This window comes from Chiloscyllium punctatum, unplaced genomic scaffold (assembly GCF_047496795.1).
Source record: "Chiloscyllium punctatum isolate Juve2018m unplaced genomic scaffold, sChiPun1.3 scaffold_388, whole genome shotgun sequence".
Taxonomy (NCBI): Eukaryota; Metazoa; Chordata; class Chondrichthyes; order Orectolobiformes; family Hemiscylliidae; genus Chiloscyllium; species Chiloscyllium punctatum.
Window position 1 is genome coordinate 90,992 of NW_027310122.1, and position 19,441 is coordinate 110,432.

General features: G+C 43.5%; 1 pseudogene; it reads left to right on the plus strand.

Annotated features, from left to right (window-relative positions):
* Positions 1–1,182: 1,182 nt before the first annotated feature.
* LOC140472646 (heat shock 70 kDa protein-like) lies at positions 1,183–1,896 on the plus strand (annotated as a pseudogene).
* Positions 1,897–19,441: the final 17,545 nt, after the last annotated feature.

Genomic DNA, 19,441 nt, shown 5'->3' on the forward strand with positions numbered 1-19,441 from the left:
ATGCCCGATTACCGCATATCCAAAATAGGCCATCTGGAGCAGGCCCCCCCTGTTTCGCAACTTTATTCCACACCTCTTTTACCCCAGGAATGCCCTCATAAGGGCCGGAGCCGCTACAATTCCAAAACCGAGAGTCATCACCCAGCCTCACACAATTGCGGTTCTCCTGTTTTGCAATGTACCATGTGATATCCTTAGGCCACCAGACTTGTGTGGTTGCATTCAACACACTCTGACAGGGGCTGATACCCACCTCAATCTTCCCTTTCCCTTCAACACACAACTGGCCTTCCGGGCTGTTAGTCAGTCTCCACCTCTGTCCTTTTCTTTCGTTGACATGTGTCCAATTATACTGATGTAACTCCCATATATCTAAGCTATGACCAGACCACGGCCATTGTTCAGTCATATGCGGCCCCCCACAAACCCAGCAATTGCTAACATTTAAAACAGTGGCTATTCTAGAGGTGAGATCAATAAACAGGTTTTGTGTAACATCAGGGAGTTCAATTTTTCCTTCTACCTCTTCGTATACGGATGGCACTTTAGGGAGCACGACCGTTCCCTAACGGTCTTGCTCCTTCCCCAACCCCCGATCAGTGATCTGTATCTTGGTCTCCTTGACTCTGTCAACCTGCTCCCTGAGCAACACGGAGGATAGGTCCCACCTCCCAGTTTTGCTAATAGACACCCAGCGGTCATTTATAGGGCATCCACGGATTTTGCCACCGTATCCTTTATTATATACCTGATAATAGGGTCTCCCATCCTCCCAACATTCGTGTCGTGCACTCACATCGTAACACCTATCGTCCACATAGGAATGGGACACAATGTTCCCGAGTAGATTCAAATCCCAAGTCTTACTATAGTTCGACATTTGTCACATCTCCCCTCACCCTCCCCCACATACAGGAGTAAATTGATCAATGTCCCCACCAATACAGTCCAAGTAGAGTTCATTATCGCTGTCTTTTCAGTTTGACCACCAACGGCTTGTCCCCTTGCTCGCATTTCCAAGTGCTTTCTTCTTCAGATGGAACAGGCCCCTTTATCCTTGACGCGTGGACCCACCCTTTTTCTTTCGTCCGAACAGCTGCTTCAGTTGTTAACAGAACCAGGAACGGTCCTTCCCACCGCGGCTGGAGCTTTTCGGCCTTCCAGGTCTTAACAAGTACCCAGTCTCCGGGCTCCACCTTATGCAAGAGGAAGTCGAGCGGCGGAGTGTGAGCCAGGAGACCTTTCCTCCGGAGTTCTCTTGGGCAAATTTGACCTCAGTGGGATCCCTCCTGCGCCACGTGGTGTACCACAGATTGAAGTCACCTTTGATATTGACGCAAATGGCATCTTGAATGTCTCTGCTGTGGACAAGAGCACTGGCAAAGAGAGCAAAATCACCATCACCAATAACAAGGGCAGGTTGAGTAAGGAGGAGATCGAGAGGATAGTGCAGGAAGCGGAGAGGTACAAAGGTCAGGATGATATGCAGCGTGAGAAAATTACAGCCAAGAATTCCCTGGAGTCGTACGCATTTAACATGAAGAGTTCAGTGGAGGAAGAGAAAACGAAAGGCAAGATCAGTGAGGAAGATAAGAACAAAGTCATCGAAAAGTGTAACCAGGCCATCTCCTGGCTGGAGGCAAACCAAACAGCAGAGAAGGAGGACTTTGAGCAGCAGTTGAAAGATTTGAAAAAAAAATATGCAAGCCCATCATTGCCAAACTTTACCAGGGAGGTATGCCCGAAGGGCCATTCTCAGAACAAGTCAGAAAGGACCCTTCTGGTGGACCAACAATTGAAGAGGTTGATTGAAACTTTAACTCTCTTCAAAGTAATATCATTTTCAGTTGGTCTCTCTTCTCCACCATTCCATCCCCCCACCTCCCTGAAATTGCAACAGTCCTTTAGAATTTCTCGGGGCTTCTGTAAACCCAGTTGATTTGGACATTTGCACAGTTAGGTAAATGATGGCCTACATTTCTGAAGTTTGGGTGTTTGAATGGTAGCAATTAAACGTGTCAATGGTGAATTTTTCTGCAAACTGTTTCCTGTATGTTTTATACATTGAGTAGTTTACACCCTTTTAGCTGCTAATGGAGTTCTTTCTCAGTTTTCTGCACACTACAAGAATGCACCGTATGATTCAGAAATTCAGTCAGTTGTCACTAATCCTGAGAAGTTATTGTTTAGACAGGTTATACTTACAGTTAAGCAAGCCAGCTATCCTTTCTGTCATGTAGTTGGAACAGTGTTCCCTTATAATAAATAGTATACAACAGAGATTCTATTTTCATACAGACCACAAGAAGGTGGTGTTATAACAATTGGCAGCCTTTGCAGACTTAATTTGTATGCAATTATTGGGGAAAGTAATCACAATTAAATATCTTTGGTGGAAAATGCATAACATCCGAGCAGTGACTATCAATAATACAATTTCTCTCCGTGCACAACCAATTTTCAAATGATGTCCTTTGTGTTCTCCAAAAGCTTGTTTAACCATTTGAATCATTAAGTGGATAGGACCAATTTTCATGCATTGTGTGTCTGTTGCTGTCATAAATGTTTTTTTGTTTGCAGCAAAATTTAAGTTTTTTTTTGATACCTTCCAGACATTGATTCTCTCACAATCTTTTCCATTTTTATGACTTTTCTTTCAACTCTGTCTGTTTTTTTCCCTTGGTTAATCATTCTTTGATATTCCCTTCCTGGAATCATTTTTCCTCACTGAGGAAACTGGGAGTCATGAACTATTTTCATAAAAGTGTGCAGTTGTTCATTAGTTGTCTTTTCTATTAAACTTCTTTCTGAGTCCACTCCAGTTAACTCTGCACAATGCCTACCTTCTTCGAGTTTATAGCACAGTTGTTTTCAACCCAAGTTTCTTACTCTTAACATGAATGCTAACTTCTATCATATTATGGTCACTGTAACCTTTAGAGTTTATTTTTACTTTGTGATCACGTATTAAACCTTCCTCAGTATATATTATCAGACACAAAATAGCTTGATTCCCATTTGGATGTAGAACATATGATTCTAGAAAAGTGTCCTTCTGACTTCCTTAGGCAACTTGATTTTCCCAATCTACATGAAAATTAAAATCACCAGTGATAAATATACTGCCTGTTTTTTACACACCTTATTTTCTCCCTGAACTATTCTGTCCCAAAGAAAGCTATTGTTGATGGGTCTGTGGACAACTCCCAGCAGCATCTTTACCCATTATTTTTTATAAGCTCCCACTTATATGGATTTTATAACATATGTTTCCAAGATCATTTCCTGCTACTTATACTTATTCTATCTACAAATAACAAAACATACCCCAGCCCATCCCTTAATCGCCTTAGATCCCTTATTTCCCATTTCCGAGGACTTCATATTTCTCCCGTGATAATCTATCACAATGTAGCCAATTCCCGGACCTTCAGTCCCGTGATCGCCCAGGTTCCTTTGCAGGCACCCCCGGTCTTTGGATTCCTGTGTCCTACGTCTCTGTGAAACAGATCACAGGCACCCCGTAGGTACACGTTCCTCCGCAAACACGGTCTCTGCAAAATCCCTCACAGGCCAGCCCCGGTCTCTAGATACCTGAGTCCTACGTCTCTGTAGAAAAATCCACAGGCACCCCGTAGGTCCCCAGGCGTCCGGAAACACGGTCCCTGCAAGTTTTTCTTACCTGGGTTCGGTGCACCGAAATTACTCGATCGTTAACCGTCCCCACTGCCTCGGCCACACCCCTCCTTTGTTTTCCTGAGCCTCCCGGATATCACTCGCTCAAGCCGCGCGGGGCGACAAGCAAGGAATCAGGGACTGCTGAAATCAGCAGGGTGCACCTTCTCCGATGTCCTTCCTCAGCTCCCCCCGCGGCCGGAGTGTTGATCCCGGACGACGAGCCCCCAAGTTGTTAGAAACGAAAATCGCTTCTTAATAATCGCTCTAGACAAATTCAGGAAAACAAAGTTTTATTAGCAAGTCTGCAGAGTCGGGCACCCTTCTGAGTAAAAGGCGCGCTGAGGCTTACAAAGTTTCTCATTATATACAGTACAAATCCCTCCCCTCCTTGGCTCTAACAAGCCATGAGGTTCACATTCTTAAAAACATCATTATTCTTTGATTTGCACCCTTATCACAAAGTCTTCAGAGTCTCCAAAGTTGTTTCTCTCACCCTGCAGTATTATCAGTCAAGGACTCATTCTTCCCTGCCTGTGTTAATGGTTTCATCAATCAAGGGCCTGTTTGTTTTTACTCTGCTCACAAATTGTCAGCATTCTGCACAATTTAAACTATTCTACTTTTGAGTATACAAAATGTTTTAGAAAAGAAACAAAAGTTTTGTCTTTTATTATAGATCAGTCTGTGGTCCAGGCACATCTTAAAGTTTAAACCGAAATTACCTCTCACAGTAAGTTTCAGTCACATAAGATACAGAGGAAGCCAGTCACAAATGACGTGAAGGAAGAGGGATATTTTTTAGCCTGGAAGCTTGTGAGCAGCAGTGTGCTGCAAGAATCAGTACTGAGTTCACTGCATTTCATCATTTATGTAAAGGATTTAGATGTGAATATTGGGGCCATAGTTAGTAAGTTTACAGATGACATTAGAAAGGTGGTGTAGTAGATTATCTCAGAGTACAACTAGACCACAATTAGATGGGACAAAGGGGCAAGGAGTGACAGATGAAGTCTAATTTAGATAAATATGAAGCTTTGCATTTTGGGAAGGCAAATCAGGGCAGATATTATATACTTCATGGTCAGGTCCTGGGGCATGTTGTGAAACAAAGGGACATAGGGCTGCAGGTGCATTGTTCCTTGAACGTGGAGTCGCAGGTAGAGAGTGTGGTGCTGAACACATTTGGCACATTTGCCTTAATCAGTCAGAGCATTGAGTATAGGAGTTGTGGTGGTATGTTGTATCTGTACAGGATGGTGGTGAGGCCACTTTAAGAATACTGCGTACAATTCGGTTTTCTGCAGAAATGACTTACACGGATGTTCCAGGACTGGAGGTTTAAGCTTTAGGGAGAGTTTGATTAGGTTGAGGTGTTTCCCCCTGGAGTGTCAGAGGCTGAAGGGTGACATTGTGGACGTTTATATAATCATCAGAGGCATGGATATTCTGAACAGCCACGTTCTGCTCTCCAGGATTGGGGAGTCCAGAACAAGAGGGCATAGGCTGAAGGTGAGGGGGATTGATTTAGAAGGGACCTGAAGATAAATGTTTCACACAGAGAGTGGTGTGTGTACAGAAAGTGCTGTCAGAGGAAGTGCTGAAGGCGGTTACAACCGCACATTTAAAAAGTATCTGAAAGAAGAGGGATATTGGCCAAATGCTGGCAAATGGGACTAGATCGGATTTGATATCTGATCGCAGTGAACAGGTTGGACTAACGGGTCTGCTTTCGTTCTGCATGACTCTCTGATTCTATAAGAGGGATGGTGAAAAATTCTGTAAGGTCCTTTCAAGTCGGACTTCTCTTCTCTGGAAGTTTATCATGCCTCTCTGTTTACATTGATTGAAAGCTGCATTAGTGAAATATTTGACAAAAAAGTGAGTCACGAATATTGGGATACAGACAGGAAAGTGGGGCTGAGACCCCAACCTGATCAGCCACAATCTTCGTTCCTGGTGGAGAAGGCTCAAAGTATCTAATGACCCACTCCTGCTCCCACGTCCCATGTTCCTGTGTGCCATTCAGCCCCTCATACCTGCTAGACAGGAACAGTTGAAGGCCACTTGCTCCTATAACCTGGTGCACAGAACCAGAGCAGACCATTCAGTCCCTCAAGACTGTCACACACGCTTTGAGGTGATTTGGAAAATGTAATTGGAAAATCCAGGCTGGGTATGAAAGAGGCCCCTCATCTCTCTTTAGAAAGCTTCCCCTATCTGCAGCTTGAGCTCCATTTGTTGGTCATGTTGTAGACCCAGATTCACTGTGAATACAGCCCACATACCTCACCCAGAGATGGCTCACAAAATCATCTAGTCTCCCTGACTGCAATATGCAATACCAGAATCATTCATAAAAATAACACCCACTAACTTTCCAATAACAGAAGGGGAGAACATCAGAAACAGGGGCATGTCGTTCACTCCCCAAACCTGCCTTGCCCTTCACTAAGATCATGGCTGATCTGCTCCTGGCCTCAAATCCTCTTTCATACCCAATTCTTCATAGCCCTCACCTCTCTGACAGGTCAATATCTATCTACCTCCTCTTCAAATACTTTCAGTCATCTAGCTCCCTGAACACTCTTGAGAAGAGAAATCCTGACATTCAATCCCACCTGTTTGAAGAAAACACGTGCTGCTCCTATATCATGGACTATTGATATGAAAAAAAGAGGTTCCCGGTAAAAATGAATGGCCCTGATATCAAGACAATGGTTGACATCTGTTGACATCAAGGAGCTGAACTTAATGGGAATCAGAGTAAACTCTCCAGTGTTTGGAGTCAAACCTGGCACAAAGGAAGATGTTCATCATCTCAGTCCTGGGTCACCTCTGTGGGAGATCCTCAGGGTAGCTTCCTCTTCACAAACATCTTTAGCTGCTTCATCAATGTCTCCCCACCCTCACCCGCCCCACCATAAGATCAGAAGTGGGGATGGTCACTGAAGATTCAACAATGTTCAGAACGTTTTGTCCCCCGTCAGCTCCTGAATTGGTCTGTGTCTGTGTGCAGCAAGACCCAGACTCCATTGAGGCTTGTGCTGCTGAAGTATCAGTAACATTCATATACCAGCACTGCCTGACACTGCACATTGCCACAATAAAACAAGAGTTCATTCAGCACCTCACTCTGGTTTCACAGGAATATGAGGAAGTCGTTCAGCCCATTGACGTTACTGGAGATGACCTGGGATAGCCTATTCAGTGCCTCCAGCCTATTACTCAGGAGGAGAAGAAGTCTAGTATGATGGACCACAACAGAGCACCTCGAAAATATTTGATGGCAATAGCCTAGATTTTTATGTTTTCTTATTTTAAAGGAAATGTAAAGTGTCTGTTCCAGATGCAATGTGACTGGTCAAACTACTCGGTGTGAAGCAAAACACCATCTATTTCAACACGAAAGAAGAAATAACACCACAGAAAGAGGAATTTAGAATAACGTAATTGTATTGACAGCTTAACAGAATAAGAGATCTAGGAACTATTACTAATGAACTGTTCCAATATAGGGAAATCCCATAAACACAGCCCTTGGCAAAAAGAAATATTCAGACACAGAATGTCACAAATATTTCTCCAATCCAGGAATTAAAAACAGCATCAAGAGAAAATTCAGAGAGAGCGGCAGCCAGGAGACATTCCCTGAAGCTTCCAACTCTGTGGAGACCCCAATAGTTTCTGATGTTACTGAGAAACCAAAACCCAGAGATCCTTATCTGTGAGAGCTGGCCACACCCATTCAGGCTGCATTAAAATAAACACAAGGCTTCCCTAGCTGTTACTCAAGTGGTCTTAACTAGCCAGCTTGGTAACAATCATTCAATCTCTCTCATAAAAGAAACCAGGATAAAAATAACCTCTTTAAGCTGCAGCATTGTCACACTTGTCAGCACATCTAGCTGTTAAACAGGAACCAGGGGTAACCAGCCAGTCCCTTGGCCCTATCCAATTGGACGAGGAAGAAGCCAGTCAGTCCCTTGAGTCACTTATACAGGAACAGTAGGAGGCCATTCCCACCTCAATGCACTTACACGGGGGCAGAATGAGGTAATTGATGCTGATTCCTGATGAATGTCTTATGCCCAATACGTCGATTCTCCTGCTTCTCGGATGCTGCCTGACTTGCTGTGCTTTTCCAGCAATGACTCTCTACTCTGATCTCCAGCATTGGCAGTCATAGGTGTCTACTAAATGATGCTCTAACATGATGAACAAGTGGGGCAGAGGCTGCACAGACAGACTGTTCCACGTTGTTCCAGGTGGCTCCGTTGCTCATAATAAACATGTGGGACTTTAACATGGCTTTCTAGTGGTAAGCAGGGAAGCCATATGTCTTGTGTGAAGTCTCAAGAAGGCACCTTACATCTCTGAGAAGACAGTCTGGTGTTCTCTATGTAGGGCGGAAGCTGGTGGGAATTGGTACCTGCTTCAGACGGAAGGTATTGTGGCTGCTGTTGGGGATTGTGAGCAACCTGACGTTCAGTACAGGGTTCACGCACCGACTGCACAATAACATGGGGAGAGTTATTTTAGGCATATAAACTATTAGGATAGTCACGTTAGACTGATAAATGGACTCTCTAAGTTCAAATAATCGTGATCTTGTTCATGTTGATCTTGTCCAGTGCACGTCCTGTTCAGTGTAACCTGTATGTCTTACTCTGTCCAAGTCTATTTCCACCCTATGATCTGTCTGGCCATGCTCACTATGATCTTCCTCCACTGCTCATAAGCAAAGTGTTTCCCTGTACTGAGGTACACGTGACAATAAATCAAACCAATCAATCCTGGGTAAAGTATGGAATTTCTCACCCTATCAATGTGTCTTTTGGAAATAAGGGATCGCTGCCACTCCTCGTGTTTCAGCATCACCATTTCTTCGTCTCTCACAGCTCTACAGATTAAACACTCAGCTTATTCACTCTATCCCCATGTTACCATCACCGGTGTCTGTTGTAAGGAGATCATTCCTTACAAAGGACATCAAATCTGCACAGAGTGCCCCTAATGCTCTCTCAGCAAGGCTCTACAACAGCAGGAAGATGGCTTTACTTATGTACTTGAATCATCTTACGATAAAGGACAGCATACCATTGACTGCATCCATTACTTACACAGGGTTTGATTCAGACCGGTCAGCATAGACTTGTGAGTGGAGATCATGCTTGCCAAATTTCTTAGAGTCCTTTGGTGAAGTGACCAAGAATGTTGATGAGGGCAGAGCGGTTAACGTAGTTTCTATCGATTTCAGTAAGGCCTTCGATAAGTTTCCACATGGCAGGCTGCTCTGGAAGGTTCCATCACGTAGAATACTGGGGGAAATTGGCCAATTGGATACACAGTTGGCTTGTTGATAGGTAGCAGAGGGTTTACTGGAAGGATGCTTGTCAGACTGGAGGTTGGGTCCATAGCTGTTTGTTATCTATGATTTGGTTGAGAATGTACAAGGCATGATTAGTAAGTTTGCAGATGACACTAAAGTAAGTGGCAGCATGATCAGTGAGGAAGTTTATAAGAAATTGCAGCAGGACTTTAATCAGGTGGGGAAGTGGGCTGAGAAATGGCAAATGGAATTTCATATAGATGTGTGAGGTCTTGCAGTTTGGAATCTCAAATCAAGGTGGGAGTTTCACGGTGAATGGGCGGGCCTTAAGGGGTGTAATGGGCAGAGAGACCTTGTAATTCATGTGCACAGTTCCCTGACAGTGGAGTCACAGGTAGGCATTGAGTATAGAAGTTGGGAATTTATGTTGCAGTTACACAGGACATTGGTAAGGCCGCACTTGGAGTATTCTGTTCAGTTTTGTCAACTTGTTATAGGGAGGATATCATGAAATTAGAAAGAGTGCAAAAGAAATTTACAAGGACGTTGCCAGGACCCAATGGTCTGAGTTATAGGGAAAGGTTGGACAAGTTAGGACCTTTTCTTTAGAGTGTAGGAGACTGAGGGGGACCTTATAGAGCTGTATAAGATCATGAGGGATATGGATAGGGTGAATGATCTCAGTCTATTCCAAAGTTTAGAGAATCAAAGACGAGAGGGGACCAGTTTAAGGTTAAAGGGGAAGGAATAAAAGGGAACCTGAGGGACCACTTATTTACATAAATGGCTGGTACGTGGATGAGCTGCCAGAAGATGTGGCTGAGGGGGGTGTATTAACAACATTTCAAAAGCATTTGGATAAATATGTGGATAGGAAAGGACTAGAATGATATGGGCCAACTGCAGGGAAATGGGGTTAGTGTGGATGGACATTTGCAAGGTGGAGCCAAATCCCTTTGTTAATTAAAACCAAACACCCAGAAAAGCTCGCCTCACATCGTAATCTGTTAACATATGAGTGACACAGATCTCCTACATTCCACTATTTAAACAAAAATTAACAAGTTCGTTTCTTAACTTTTATAGTGAACACTAAACAAAAACTATTCGCAAATACAAGCCCCTCTTTTCTTAGCTACTTACTATCTGACTCCAACTCTGTAAAAAATATGCTGTTCCAACAACCCACATATTAAACGTTACAATCTCAAGACCACACAGTCTCTATCTTCCCCGCTGTGTTCACTCTTTCAGCTGCTGATCTCCCTGGGTCATTTTTTTTTAATGCAAGTACGTTTTACATGAACATGTGTCTTTGATAGAGAGTGTTTGAGATGGCCAGTTAGCACTCCTGCTCTACAGCATTTAATCTGCTGTTGGATGGCAGCGGCTCTCCCTCTATTTTCAAAATGCTGGATTTATTTACTTCCCATGATACAATAATAATCATATTTTGATTGATTTCCAGGTGTACGAATAATAATATTCAAATTCCATTGGCTTCGGATATTCTGAGCATTATTTAAAGTCTTTGATTGCATTTGAATTGCTGTCAAAACAGCAACCAAAACTCATGCTTCCATTTCCCAGCTAATTGTTACATTTGGAACAGTCTTACCTTTAGCTGGCATCTGTGGATGTACTTTCGATTCATCAAAACCCGTCCTATCTTAAAGTGAACAGACATTGATTACATTCCAGGCAGTAACACATCCCGGGCTATCTGTTATTCTGTATACTAACCTCCTTGAACCCCTCGATTAGATTCCAGGCTGTAACTCACTCCGAGATATCCGTTAATCTGTATATAAACAACCCTGAACCCCTCAATTACATTCCAGGCTGTAATTGAGTCCGAGGTATCTGTTAATCTGCATATAAACCACCCTGAACCCCTCAATTAGATTCCGGTCTGTAACACACCCCAGAATATCTGTTATTATGGATATAAACCACGCTGAACACGTCGATTCGATTCCAGGCTGTAACTTCCTGTCAGGGTTGAAAGGGAAGGCTGGTAGTTATAGGGAATGCTGGCTGACTAATGAAATTGAGGGTTTCGTTCAGAAAAAGAAGGAAGCATATGTCAGGTATAGATCGAGTGAATCCTTAGAAGAGTAGAAAGGAAGTAGGAGTATACTTAAGAGGGAAATCAGGAGGGCAAAATGCAGACATGAGATAGCTTTGGAAAATAGAATTAAGGTGATTCCAAAGTGTTTTTACAAATATATTAAGGCCAAAGGGTAACTAGGGAGAGAATAGGGCCCCTCTAAGATCAGTAAGGCGTCCTTTGTGTGGAGCCACAGAAAATGGGGGAGATAGTAAATGAATATTTTGCATCAGTATTTACTGTGGAAAAGGATATGGAAGATATAGGCTGCAGGGAAATCGATGTTCACATCTTGCAAAATGTTGCAGATATACAGAGGAGGAAGTGCCGGAGGTCTTGAAATGGTAAAAGGTGGATAAATCCCCAGGTCCTGATGAGGTGTACCTGAGAACTCTGTGGGAAGCTAGAGAAGTGATTGCTGGGCCTCTTGCTGAGATATTTGTATCATCAATAGTCACAGGTGAGATGCTGGAAGACTAGAGGTTGGCAAACATGGTGCCAATATTTAAGAAGGGCGGTAAAGACAAGCCAGGGAACTGTAGACCAGTGAGCCTGACCTCGGCAGTGGGAAAGTTGTTGGAGGGAATCCTGAGGGACAGGATGTACATGAATTTGGAAAGGCAAGGACTGATGCGGGATAGTTAACATGGCTTTGTGCGTGGGAAATCATGTCTCACAAACTTGATTGAGTTTTTTGAAGAAGTAAAAAAGAAGATTGATAAGGGCAAAGCAGTAGCAGTAGATGTGATCCATATGAACTTCAGTAAGGCATTCGACAAGGTTCCCCATGGCAGACTGGTTAGCAAGGTTAGATGTCATGGAATACAGGGCGAAGTCGCCATTTAGATACAGAACTGGCTCAAAGGTAGAAGACAGAAGGTGGTGGTGGACGGTTGTTTTTCAGACTGGAGACCTGTGACCAGTGAAATGCCACAAGGATCAGTGTTGGGCCCTCTACTTTTTGTCATTTATATAAATGATTTGGATGCGAGCATAAGAGGTACAGTTCATAAGTTTGCAGATGACACCAAAATTGCAGGTGTAGTGGACATGGAAGAGGGTTTCCTCAGATTATAACAGGATCTGGACCAGATGGGCCAATGGGCTGAGAAGTGACAGATGGAGTTTAATTCAGATAAATGCGAGGTGCTGCATTTTGGGAAAGCAAATCTTAGCAGGACTTCTACATTTAATGGTGAGGTCCTAGGGTGTGTTGCTGAACAAAGAGACCTTGGAGTGCAGGTTCACAGCTCCTTGAAAGTGGAGTCGCAGGTAGATAGGATAGTGAAGAAGGCGTTTTGTATGATTTCCTTTATTGGTCAGAGTACCGATTACAGGAGTTAGGAGGACATGTTGCGGCTATACAGGACATTGGTTCGGTCACTCTTGGAGTATTGCGTGCAATTCTGTTCTCCTTCCTGTCGGAAAGATGTTGTGAAACTTGAAAGCATTCAGAAAAGATTTACAAGGATGTTGCCAGGGTTGAAGGATTGGAGCTACAGGGACAGGCTGAACAGTCTGGGGCTGTTTTCTCTGGAGAGTCGGAGGCTGAGGGGTGAACTTATCGAGGTTTACCCTGGGGTAAGGGAGTCCAGAACCACAGTGAATAGGTTTGGTTTGACAGGGGAAAGATATGAAAGAGAACTAAGGGACAACTTTTTCACGCAGAAGGTGGTACGTGTATGGAGTGAGCTGCTAGAGGAAGTGGTGGAGGCTGGTACAATTGCAACATTTAAGACGAATTTGGATGAGTATATGAATAAGAAGGGTTTGGAGGGACATGGGCCAGGTGCTGCCAGGTGGAACTAGATTGGGTTGGGATATCTGGTCGGCATGGACAGGTTGGACCTAAGGGTTTGTTTCCATGCTGTACATCTCGATGATTCTATGACTCTATAACTCACTCCGGGCGACCTGTTATTCTGCATATAAACCACCCTGAAACCCTCGATTAGATTCCAGTTTGTAAGTCACTCTGGAGTATCTGTTATTGTACATATAATCGTCCCGAATCCCCTTGATAAAATTCCAATCTGTAACTGACTTCCAATTTTAAGGGACTCTGTACATTAGCCACTTCAATCGTTTGATCAGATTCCCGTCTGTATCACACTCCTGGGTATCTGTTATTCTGTATATTAACCATCCAATCCAAACCCTGTTAAAATTGTCCACAGTGTTCAAGGATATGTACGTGAGGTGCATTAGTCAGGGGTAAATGTGGGGAAATGGATCTGGATGGGTTATTCTTCTGTGGGTCAGTGTGGTCTTGTTGGGCTGAAGGGCTTGTTTCCCCACTGTCGGGATTATATGAATCACCCGGAACCCTCTCGATTAGATTCCAACGTGTAACTCACTTCCATGTATGTGTGACTGGCATGTTTCAAAAAAATCCCAAAACCTTCAATTCTATTCCACTTCGATAAACACGAGGCGCTGCATTTTGTGAAAGCAAATTTGAGCAGGACTTATATCTTAATGGTCAAGTGCGAGGGAGAGTTGCTGAACAAAGAGACTTTGAAGTGCAGGTTCGTAGCTCCGTGAGAGTAGAGTGGCAGGCGGATAAGATAATGAAGGCAGCGTTTGGTTTGCTTTCCTTTATTGGTCAGTGTTTTGAGTATAGGCATTGAGAGGTCATGTTGTGTCTGGACTGGACATGGTTTAGGCCACTGTTGGAATATGGCATTCAATTCAGGTCTCCTTCCTATCGGAAGGATGTTGTGAAACTTGGAAGAGTTCAGAAAAGATTTACAAGCAGGATGACAGGGTTAGAGGATTTGAGCCACAGGGAGAGACTTAATAGGCTGGGGCTGTTGTCCCTGGAGTGTCAGAGGCTGAGGGGTGACCTTATCAAGGTTTATAAAATCATGACGGGCATGGATAGGATAAATAGACAAAGTCTTTTCCTTGGGGTGCGGAGTAAAGAACTAAAGGGCATAGGTTTAGTGTGAGAGGTAATATGAAAGAGACCTAAGGGGCAACTTGTTCACTCAGAGGGTGGTACATGAATGGAATGAACTGTCAGAGGGAGTGGTGGGGGCTGGTATAATTGCAACATTTAAAATGCAGTTCGATGGGTATATGAATGGGAAGGTTTGGAGGGAGATGGGCCAAGTGCTTGGAAAAGAGACTAGAGTAGTTTAGGATATCTGGTCGGCATGGTCGGGTTGGACCAAAGGGTCTGTTTCCATGCTGTACATCTCTATGACTGTATGACTCCGTGATTTTGTGACTCATTCCTTGTTATCCGTTGTTCTGTATGTAAACCACCTTGAACCCCTCGATTAGATCCCAGTCTGTAACTCACTCCTGGGTATCTCTTCTGCTGTATGTAAACCCGAAACCCCTCAATTAGATTCCAGTCTGGAACTCACTCCTGAGGATCTGTTATTGGATCTGTGTAGTGATCCTTGTTGGATGTTAGGCCGAAGACAAGATAAACTAAATGGTCAAATGTTACATTGGGAGCAGGAACACAGAAAGCTGCTGGTTCATTTCTGTCCTGTTACATATCTCCAAGTTTCAGATTGGGACTGAATTTCTGTCACAATGGGGAAAGTCTCAAAAGCTGTTTACTGTCCTGCATGAATGCACATTCATAACATGAATTCTCTTGTAAGATAGGAAATGGAGAAAGCTCCTGGAAGGTGTCTGTATCTCTGTGTGTGTGATTCTGTGTGTCTGTGTATGTCTGTTTGTGTGTGATTCTGTGTGCGTGTTCAATGTTTTATATATTTTCAAACTGCATTGATGTTGCCAGTCTAATTTATACACACTCAATAGACAATAGACAAAGACAATAGGTGCAAGAGTAGGCCATTCAGCCCTTAGAGTCTGCACCGCTATTCAATATGATCATGGCTGATCATTCCTAATCAGTATCCTGTTCCTACCTTATCTCCATAACACTTGATTCCACTATCTTTGAGAGCTCTATCCAACTCTTTCTTAAATGAATCCAAAGACTGGGCTTCCACTGCCCTCTGGGGCAGAGCATTCCGCACAGCCACCACTCTCTGGGTGAAGAAGTTTCTCCTCATCTCTGTCCTAAATGGTCTACCCCGTATTTTTAAGCTGTGTCCTCTGGTTCGGCACTCACCCATCAGCGGAAACATGTTTCCTGCTGCAAGAGTGTCCAATCCTTTCATTATCTTATACGTCTCAATCCGATCCCCTCTCAGTCTTCTAAACTCAAGGGTATACAAGCCCAGTCGCTGCAGTCTTTCAGTATAAGGTAATCCCACCATCCCAGGAATTCACCTCGTGAACCCCTCAATAGCCAGAAAGTCTTTCCTCAAATTTGGAGATCAGAACTGTACACAGTAGTCGTGCAGTTTTACTGATATAAAATGGTGGCTGTGGACAAATCTAAAATGTTTGCCTGACCGATTTGTGTCAGGAATACTTTCAGCAAGGGAGAGGGGGCAATGTGTCAAAAGCCATTTCCATTCATTGATGCTAGCAGAGATAGGAAATGGAGACAGCTCTTTGAAGGTGATTAAAATGCAAATCCCAGAACCTGTTTACAGTGAATGCGGAGAGACAATGTGACATTCCAGTAAAGTCTGCCTTACTTTCCAAGCTCCTAATATATGAGAGAGACATACTATACAAAACCTGATAGAGCTCAGCCACTGAATTGTAGATTTGCAGCGTTGGATCAGAATCCTGCCTGGCTAGGCCTCATCCCAAATTGAAGGGTTTCTCAAATTCCACACTGAACTTCTGTGGGTTCAAATTTGTGTTATCTACAAATAAAAGAAAATAATGCACCTTCAATTGAACAAAGCGTTTCTGGAACTTTGTGTCTCTGTTGGTTTAAGTATCTTTCAACGGGATTGAATATCAATGAGACAGTGAGTGATAGGTAGCACTATAACCAGAATGTCAGTGCAGTATAAAAGGTATATTAATACTTTCAGTGAAAGGGGAAAACAGAGGAGGATAGTCCTCAAACAAGGAAAATTGGGAGTCAGTAAAGTTGTGTAGTTTGTGACTGCATTATGTTTATTTGAGTCAAGATTTGAAACCACTTGGCCAATAGTACACTTTGTGACTCACTCCCAGTTACAAGTTATTTCACATAAAAAGGTTAACATATCCCTCGATTAGATTCCAGGCTGTAACTCACTCCGGGCTATCTGTTATTCTGTATCTAAAACTCCCTGAACTCCTCGATTAGATTCCAGGCTGTAACTAAATCCAGGGTATCTGTTATTCTGTACATAAACCATCCTAAATCCCTCGATTAGTTTCCAATCTGGAACACACTCCAGGCTATCTGTTATTCCGTATATAAACCACCCTGAACTCCTCGATTAGATTCCAGACTGTAACTGACTCCATGGCATCTGTTATTCTGTACATAAACCATCCTAAACCACTCGATTAGGTTCCAACCTGAAACACATTCCAGGCTACCTGTTATTCTGTTTATAAACAACCCTGAACCCCTCAATTGGATTCCAGGCTGTAACTCACTCTGGGCTATCTGTTATTCTGTATATAAACCACCCTGAACCCTGCAATTAGATTCCAGGCTGTAACTCACTGCGGGCTACCTGTTATTCTCTATATAAACCACCCTGAATCCCTCGATTAGATTCCAGATTGTAACTCAATCCGGGGTATCTGTTATTCGTATATAAACCACCCTGAACCCCTTGATTAGATTCCAGATTGTAACTCAATCCGGGGTATCTGTTATTCGTATATAAACCACCCTGAACCCCTTGATTAGATTCCAGATTGTAACTCAATCCGGGGTATCTGTTATTCGTATATAAACCACCCTGAACCCCTTGAATAGATTCCAGATTGTAACTCAATCCGGGGTATCTGTTATTCGTATATAAACCACCCTGAACCCCTTGATTAGATTCCAGATTGTAACTCACTCCGGGGTATCTGGTATTCTGTATATTAACCACCCGAACCCCTCGATTCGATTCCAGTCTGTAACTCACTCCGGGCTATCTGTTATTTTGTATATTAATCACCCTGAACCCATTGATTTGATTTCACTTCCTGACATGTTAAGCTCATGTTTCCAACACAATTTAATCTCAATAATGATTAATGTATCACTGGTCCTCCTACCTGCTGGCACTACCATCATGTTAACTTTCTGATTTTAACATACATGATTACATGTAGCAGTGAGTCGCAGGTAGACAGAGTGGTGCTGAACACATTTGGCACATTTGCCTTAATCAGTCAGAGTATTCAGTATAGGAATTGTGGTGGCATGTTGCATCTATACAGGATGTTGGTGAGGCCGCTTTAAGAATACTGCGTACAACTCGGATTTCTGCAGAAATGACTTACCCGTATGTTCCAGGACTGGAGGTTTGAGCTATTGGGAGAGGCTGATTACGTTGAGGTGCTTCCCCGTGGAGTGTCAGAGATTGAGAGGCAACATGATAGAGGTTTATAAAATCATCAGGGGCATGGATATTCTGAACAGCCATGTTCTACTCCCAAGGATAGGGGAGTCCAGAACAAGACAGCATAGGTTGAAGGGAAGAGGGCGAATGATTTAGAAGGGACGTGAAGGTAAATATTTCACACGGAGAGTGGTGTGTGGACAGAAAGTGCAGTCAGAGGAAGTGGTCAAGGCGGGTACAATCACAGAAGGAATATTGACCAAATGCTGGCAAATGGGACTAAATCAGATTTGATATCTGATCGGAGAGAACAGGTTGGACTAATGGGTCTGTTTCCATTCTGCATGACTCTCTGATTCTATAAGAGGGATGATGAATAATTCTGAAAGGACCTTTCAAGTCGGAATTCTCTTCAGTGGGAGGTTGTCGTATCTCTATGTTCACATTGATTGAAAGCTGCGTTAGTTAACTATTTGACAAAGAAGTGAGTCATGCACAATTGGACGCAGACAGGAATTTGGAGCTGAGACCACAACCTGATCAGCTACAATTTTAGTGCCTGGTGGAGAAGGCTCAAAGTATCTAATGACCCACTCCTGCTCCTCAGTCCCATGTTCCTGTGTTTCATTCAGCCCCTCAAACCTCTAGACAGGTGCAGTTGGAGGCTACTTACTCCTGTGACCTGTTGCACAGAAACACAGGAGACCATTCAGCCCCTCAGTACTGTCCCACGCGGTTTGAAGTGAATTGGGAATGTAATTGGAAAACCCAGGCTGGTTATGAAAGAGGCCCCTCATCTCTCTTCACAGAGCTTCCCCTCTCTGCAACTTGTGCTTCATTTGTTGGTCATGTTGTACGCCCAGATTCAGTGTGAATACAGCCCCCATACGTCACTCAGGGATGGCTCACAAAATCCTCTGGTCTCCCTTTCTGCAACATTCAATAAGAGAACATTCATGAAAATAACACCCACTAACTTTCCAATAACAAGAATGGGAGAACATCAGAAACAGGGGCATGTTGTTCACTCCACAAGCCTGCCTTGCCCTTCACTAAGATCATGACTGATCTGCTCTTCGTCTCAAATCCTCTTTCATATCCAATTCTTCATAGCCCTCAACTCTCTGACAGGTCAATTTCCATCTACCTCCTCTTCAAATACGTTCAGTCATCTAGCTCCTCGAACACCCTTGAGAAGAGAAATCCTGACATTCAATCCCACCTGTTTGAAGAAAACACTTGCTGCTCCTATAACATGGCCTATTGATGTGAACAAAAGATGTTGAGACAAGGGTTCAGGTAAAAATGACTGGCCCCGATATCAAGACAGTGGTTAACTTCTGTTGACATAAAGGAGCTTAACAAAACTGGACTTAGTGGGAATCAGAGTAACCTCTCCAGTGTTTGGGGTCAAACATGGCACAAAGGAAGATGGTCATCATCTCAGTCCTGGGTCACCTCTGTGGGAGATCCTCAGGGTAGCTTCCCCTTCACAAACATCTTCAGCTGCTTCATCAATGTCTCCCCGCCCCCACACTCCACACCATAAGATCAGAAGTGGGGATGGTCGCTGAAGATTCCACAATGTTCAGAACATTTTGTCCCCCGTCACCTCCTGAACTGGTCTTTGTCCATGTGTAGCAGAATCCAGACTCCATTGAGGCTTGTGCTGTTAAAGTGTCCATAACATTCATGTGACAGCACTTCCTGACACTGCACATTGCCACAGTTAAATAAGAATTCATTCAGCACCTCGCGCTGGATTCACAGGAATATGAGGAAGCCATTCAGCCCATTGACACTATTGAAGAAGAACAGGGACAGCCCATTCAGTGCCTCCAGCCTATTACTCAGGAAGGGAAGGATTCTAGTGTGATGGGCCACACCAGAGCCCCTCAAAAATATTTGAAGGCTGTAGCGTAGATTCTAATGTTTTCG